Source organism: Bombina bombina, chromosome 7 (genome assembly GCF_027579735.1).
Source record: "Bombina bombina isolate aBomBom1 chromosome 7, aBomBom1.pri, whole genome shotgun sequence".
Lineage (NCBI taxonomy): Eukaryota > Metazoa > Chordata > Amphibia > Anura > Bombinatoridae > Bombina > Bombina bombina.
In genome coordinates this window covers 45,510,103-45,517,591 of record NC_069505.1, presented here as the reverse complement: position 1 = coordinate 45,517,591, position 7,489 = coordinate 45,510,103, and the positions used below count along the sequence as shown (strand labels likewise).

The window sequence follows — 7,489 nt, the reverse complement described above, 5'->3', positions numbered from 1 at the left end:
CTCAGTACACTAACATCTGTTTGTAACATAAAAACCCTGTTATACTTTGTATTAATATCTTCCTGTAGACGGAACAAAGAAACATAAAAAAGAAATCCCACACTAAACACCTTGTAATTACAACATATCTCTGCAGTTAAGCAATAAATTAACATTAGGTGAGTCTGAATTGTTTTATTGGAATGCATTAACACCTTGTTTGCTGCAGGCATTTTTCAATATCGAAACTCCGCCCAGCACTTCTCTTATTTGGAGCCAATCCAGACTTTTTAATGGAGCAGTTATATTGTTAGCAAACTATCTTTTGTTCTGCAGTCCTTATCTATAAACTCTGCTGAAGCCAGTTAGGGACACGTGTTAGGGTTAGGCTTGGGAAGCTTGCCATGTGCACTTTCATTTTCAGATTTAAAGGGACAGTAAAGTTATAATTAGACATTTATGCTTTAGACAGAGCATACAAATTTAAACAACTTTCCAATTTACTCCTATTATTTAATTTGGTTCCTTCTCTTGTTATCCTTTGCTGAAAGGGTTATCTAGGTAAGCTCAGGAGCAGTAAAGAACCTAGGTTCTAGCTGTTGATTGGTGGCTGCATATATATACCGATTATCATCGGCTCACCCATGTGTTCAGTTAGCAACCAGTAGCGCATTGCTGCTCCTTCAACAAATGATACCAAGAGAATGAAGCAATAGAAGTAAACTGGAACGTTGTGTTCTATTCTATCTAAATCATGAAAGAACATTTTTGGGTTTCTTGTCCCTTTAAAGCTATATGAAACAAAACATTTTCTTTAGTGATTCAGAGCTTACAATAAAAAAATAAAATAAACTTTTGATTTACTGCTATTGTCAAATTTGCTTCATTCTCATGGTATTTTTGCTGGAGAGATATCTAGGTAGGTAGTGTGCATGTATTGGGACAAACACTACTGCCATCTAGTGCTTCCATACAGAGCTTGATAAATCGGCTCCCAAGAAAACAAAGCAAGTTTGTAATAGAACAAAAAATATTTTTAAAAATTGTACACTCTATCTGAATCTGAAAAAAAATGTGGGTTTTATATCCTTTTAAAGTACAGAAATATGGAGAAAACAACATAAAAAATGATATTGCAAAGTTCAGTGTCTTTACTGACCCCTCAAATTGCTAGTATGCAAAATGCAATTATTTTCCACCAAATTGGCTAAACCAAAATACATAAATTGTTCCTCTTCATAAAAAGCATGGCGCCTCCAAAACAAGCACAGTACACAAATACTAGCTGGTAGCATCACATAGAAACAGGGCTCCTCAAGGGCTTGAGAATCTCAGGCAATAAATATAACCAACAAATATTCATCTAATTATATAATAGTGACAATGCATTGCAAAATATGTCTACATTTCCTCATTCCTCTCACTTGTTCCTTATACCAATCTCCATAATGCAGTGCAAAGCTTTCTATCCACAATGCTGTGTCCTTTTCATAAAGGGTATCTGTCTACACTGCAGTATTTAAATATGATTTCTGTCTGTGTGACTCTATACACAGTTCTGCAGCACAGCATCATACATATAGACGTATCAATACTATATCAATTTATACACTACATGCGTAAAGGTGCAATCAAGTAATGCTAATGTAATAAACGTGACAGAAAATGTACAGATGCATTAGAAATGTCATACACATGACAACCCAACATCAGCAAATATATACATGATCACACAGTAACTATATTAATAAATAATCACATACCTAAAGTATATGCACTATTATATGCATTGTGCAGATAGATAGATAAAGAGACAGACAGATAGATTGATAGATTGATTACAGATATAGATAAAGAGACAGACAGATAGATCGCTAGATAGATAGATTACATAAAGAGACAGACAGATAGATAAAGACACAGAAAGATAGATCGATAGATTAGATAAAGAGATAGATGATAGACAGACATACATATAGATGATAGACAGACATACAGATGGCTCAATAGATAGGTGATAGACATAGACAGCTAGATAGATATATGTATAGATAAAATATATTCAGATGTTAGACAGACATACAAATAAATAGTAAATAGATATGTATCAATAGATCAATATATTACCCATCTATCTACTCCTGTGGTATCTATATGTATAGTATACAGCAGTGCTTAGCACCTTACTTGTCTACCTAACTTTCTGTCTGTCTACATACAGACACATTGCTATAGAGAACACATATACATCATTACACAAGGCAATACATACAAACACCCCCTGCTGCACATACCTGTGTCAGCTGCTCCCCTCCTCACAGAATGGGGTTCCCTGTATATTTGCCTTCATCTGTGCATGTCAGGCTGATGTGATCCTGTTCTTTGTGTGGTGGCCTGTGTGTGTGTGTGTGTCCCTATGTGTGCAGAGGGTGACACTGATGACTAGGAGCCTGTCTCCCCCACCCCTCCAGGCAGGATGACATCACCTCCAGCCAATCAGAGAGCACCTACATTTTACAAACAGACAGACAGATTCTGGCTAATTATTACCTTTCTGAATAGTCACAGCAGGGTAATAACAGTCTGTATGTTTCTTTATTATGTGTCAGAAATTGCATGAAAATTGGAGAGGCTATATAACAGCTACACATTTTGCTAAATACCAAAAAATTAAAAAAAATTGTAGTGGTTTATTTGTTAAAATCATGATGTCAAATATACACAAATATTCTGTTTTTATATGGTTATAATGCACGTGTGTAATGCTACAAATCATTCAATGTATGACAAAAACATATTAAAATGTGCCAGGCTTCTTTAATGGTATTTCTGTGTGATCAGAATTTGGAACAATTTATTATTAATTTGGTGTCTACCACAATAAAGGCTCTAGGTGAGTTTTACTAATAATAATAATAATATTTAATTACGGTATTATTAATCATAATTTGTAATAATAATTATCATGGTCATTTGTTATACAAATGTACCTGGGTACCAAAGTGATAATAATAATTATAATAATTATAATATGATTATTATTAATTAAAAAACATGATTCTATTTATTACTATGATTAACAATTTCTCACAGAAATGTACGTGCACGTAAAAAAAAAAAAAAAAAACAATGAACAATATTACCATTATTTGTAGCATTGATTTTGTTCTTATTATTTTATTATTTTTTAATAATAACAATTTCTGAGCAATTGAGAGTGTTTAGCTAAGTAGAGTAGGAATTGTTCAAATATGAAACCAAATAAAAGTAAGTAAATTATGATTTTATTATTATTAGTAATAATTGTAATAATATTTTCTGAGCAGTTGAATGTGTCTAGTTAAGTAGAGTAGGCATTGCAATAAATAACATTAAACCAAATGAAGTAAATAAATAAAACGTTACATTGACAGTGCAGATGAAAAGACCTATTTTTAAGGAAATAAACGGAATGTGATGCAAATAAAGCATGACATTTCAATACACATTTACTTTGTTCTCTGGGACGAAAAGCACATGTATGTGTTTTTGCGAGACATTTTTTTCATTGCGCTGATATTGCAACTGGTGCGAAATCGTCCTTTACACTTCAATCCTTACCACAATATTGCACAAAAAAAGTTATAAGGGCTCAAAGATATGAGGTCTCAGGTGTTAGAAAAAAAAAGGCAGGCAAAGGGCTTTAATGAGACTCATACATATACATGTCTAAAGACATATTTTTATATATGTGTGTGTGTGTGTATATATATATATATATATATATATGTGTGTGTGTGTGTGTGTACATATGTATATATGTATTTATATGTGTATATATATGTGTATTACAGTCATATATACACACATAAACGCATAAATACATATGAACACACATATAGCCATATATATAAGTGCATTATATCCCTTTGACATTAAGCAGATAAAAACATGATATAACATATTTATGCAATATTCATATTTAATATGAATTTAATAAGGATTTTAACTATATACTGTAAATATTTGACATGGGTGTTTTTGTTGTTGTTTTTTTTCTAATTTTTTTGTTCTCCATTGACTTCTATGGGGAATGTGTGATCTTGGGTGTTTTTTTCTCCATTTATTTGATTTCTATGGGGGGAATACATGCATGTGCACACGCAAAAACTTGTTAGTTTTTTTGCGCTATTCGGGTTATCACTAGCGCAAAATAAGTTTTGTTGAAACTTGTAATAGGAACGCAACCGACGAGCACAAAAATGAAAATCTTAGTTGCGTTTTCGCGATCACAAAAAAATACTGCGCCACTTGTAATCTAGCTCTAAGGCCCCTATTTATGAAAGGTCTTGCGGACCTGATCCGAAACTGCGGATCAGGTCCGCAAGACCTCGCTGAATGCGGAGAGCAAAACGCTCTCCGTATTCAGCATTGCACCAGCAGCTCACAAGAGCTGCTGGTGCAACGCCGCCCCCTGCTGACTTGCGGCCAATCGGCCGCCAGCAGGGAGGTGTCAATCAACCCGATCGTACTTAGAGCCTTGTGTTTTTTTTTAAATTTACATATTAAAGTGATAGTAAATCCTAGCGTTTTTTGAAACGCTAGGATTTACTGGTTCAACAAATAAAGGGGAATTTCAGTCATGAAGTATAAAATAATTAATGCTGAAATTTCCTTTGTTTGAGTGCAGCGTATGATGCGCTGAGCTCCTCAGGCCCCACAGCAAAACAATATATTTTCAATGAGGTGACGTTTCCACCTCTTAGTCAATAGCCTTGCGGCCCAGCACTGAATAATAGCATTCTGCTATGGGCAGCCTGAGGTGCTCAGCGCAGCATACGCTGCGGACAAATAAAGGAACTTTCTGCATGTAGTATTTTAAATTTCATGACCGAAAGTCCCACTTATTTTTTGCACTGGTAAATCCTAGCGTTTCAAAAATGCTAGGATTTACTATCACTTTAACACGAGCCTTCAGGCTCACCGGAAACAGAAGTTATGAAGCAGCGGTCTAAAGACCGCTGCTCCATAACTTGTCTGCCTGCTCTGAGGCCTCAGACAGAAATCAACCCGATTGAATACGATCAGGTTGATTGACACCCCCTGCTAGCGGCTGCAAATCTGCAGTGTGCAACATTGCACCAACAGTTCACAAGAACTGTTCACAAGACAGCGTATGCTGTCGGCATTTATCGATGTGCGGCGGACATGATATGCTACTTTGTATCATGTCCGCTCGCACATTGATAAATATGCCCATATATTTTTTTTCTTTATATATTGGCAAGATCAGACTGATATACTTCAGGAAAGTTCTCTGTGAAAAGCATTATTGGGCTAAAAAGAAGCTGCTCCCAGGTGGTAAATCACCAAAGAACAAGCTAACAATTGATTGAGCAGCTGTTTGTTCCTGAGAGAGCGCTTCTTTTTCTGTATGTATCTGTAATACAACCATTGGGAAGTCTCCAATCATTATTTGGCTTATGGACTCTATTATTTTTTGTTATTTAAAAAATAAAATAAAAATAAAGGTGTGATTAATTTAGCACTTTACGTCTCTGCCTGGTTTCCTGACAATACACAAGGGCCATGAACTCTGATGGTGCTAATAATCCACCTTTATCCACTATCATTTCCAGGATGGATGAACTGGATAACCACATGTATTGCACTAGCCCTGTACCCCTCTGACTTGAACTGCACATTTGGATCAGAGTGTCCCACAAGATATGGCTTCTCCTGCTCCTGATACCAGTGCTGCACCTAGTCCTACCAGGAGCATGTCCAGCTCTGCACCTCTTTCTCAGAGATATGGAGGAGATCCTAATCAATGAAGAGGTTTTCTTGAATCAGGTGGGCATTTATTTTGAGATGTTACCTCAGGCATTTCCCTCTGACAGAACTAAGGTGGGATTTCTCATCTCTTTACTCTCTGACACAGCTCTTGCTTGGGCTAATCCCTTGTGGGAGACTAATAAACCTGTGATTTCTAATTACCCTGAATTTGTGGCTTCCTTTCAAAGGGTTTTTGATGTCCCGGCTCGCTCCCCATCTGCTGCCAAATGACTCATGTCTATTCTGCAGGGTATGTGATCTTTAGCCCAGTATGCCATTGAGTTCTGTACATTTGCAGCAAAGGTTGGTTGGAACAATGAAGCCCTTTGTCACAAATACCTCAGGATTTAGATGCTAAGGGTTTAATTCTGTTTAGTTTGTGAACTAAAAACAGTTGTTTGTTTTTAAGATGAACTGTGTGCTGTGTTAGGTAAGCACATGATTTCTATTTGATGTACAAGAACCCCTCATAAATAGTTTCTAAGGCCCATTCCTCCAAATGTTATTGTGTATGCATTGAGTCATAAAGCCAGTCAACCTGTCAGCTCCAGAGATACAAAACAGTGCCTCAGTCACAGAAACTGATAAGGTCAATAAAGGGACATGGGTATAATGTATATATGTGTTTAAAACTGTTATGACATTAGATAAAGGGAAACATGACAACCCTGTCATACTTGGTATCAAATTGATTCTCCCAATGAAACTAAGAGCTTGCCTTCCTGTTTATATGAAAATAGATTTACCTTGCAGAAATTATAATGTGTTCTATAATTTCAGGCAAAGAATTAGGGGGGTAGTTATCAACGTGTCAACTTTCCTGCCTTCGCCGGCCCAATACGCCCGCCTAAGCTCGCCTCACATCGCCGCCGCAGACCTGCAAAAATTCGCCTAAGTTATCAAATAAAGCTGTCAAAAAGCCGCGGGGCAATGAGCAGCGGACTGTGAGAGTTATCACTCATCCGATCTCGCTACTCTTCGGCTTTTTCCCAGCTTTATTGCTAGCCTGTCACTAAGCACTCACATTAATCTGCACTGTTCTACCCCCTATACCGGCGCCCCCGGAGCCCCCCGCAACTAAATAAAGTTATTAACCCCTAAAACGCCACTCCTAGACCCTGCCTCAACTCTGATAAATGTATTAACCCCTAAACCGCCGCTCTTATACTCTGCCGCAACTCTGATAAATGTATTAACCCCTAAACCGCCGCTCCCGGACACCGCTGCCACCTACATTATACCTATTAACCCCTATCCTGCCCCCCTACACCGTCGCCACCTATAATAAATTTATTAACCCCTATCCTGCCCCCCACTACACCGCCGCCACTGTAATAAATTTATTAACCCCTAAACCTATGTCTAACACTAACCCTAACACCCCCCTAACTTAAATATTAATTAAATAAATCTAAATAATATTTCTATTATTAACTAAATTAATCCTATTTAAAACTAAATACTTACCTTTAAAATAAACCCTAATATAGCTACAATATAAATAATAATTATATTGTAGCTATGTTAGGATTTATTTTTATTTTACAGGCATCTTTCAATTTATTTTAACTAGGTACAATAGCTATTAAATAGTTATTAACTATTTAATAGCTACCTAGCTAAAATAAAGAGAAATTTACCTGTAAAATAAAAACTAACCTAAGTTACAATTACACCTAACACTACACTATACTTT

General features: G+C 36.3%; 1 protein-coding gene across 1 annotated transcript in view; it reads right to left on the bottom strand.

The window, feature by feature from the left end:
• LOC128635741 (dual specificity protein phosphatase 5) overlaps window positions 1-2,384 on the bottom strand; it is a 23,326-nt gene extending 20,942 nt beyond the window's left edge. The window contains exon 1 of the mRNA XM_053688856.1: window positions 2,274-2,384. The gene's annotated coding sequence lies outside the window, so the exon portion shown is untranslated. The remainder of the gene's footprint in view (window positions 1-2,273) is intronic.
• Window positions 2,385-7,489: the final 5,105 nt, after the last annotated feature.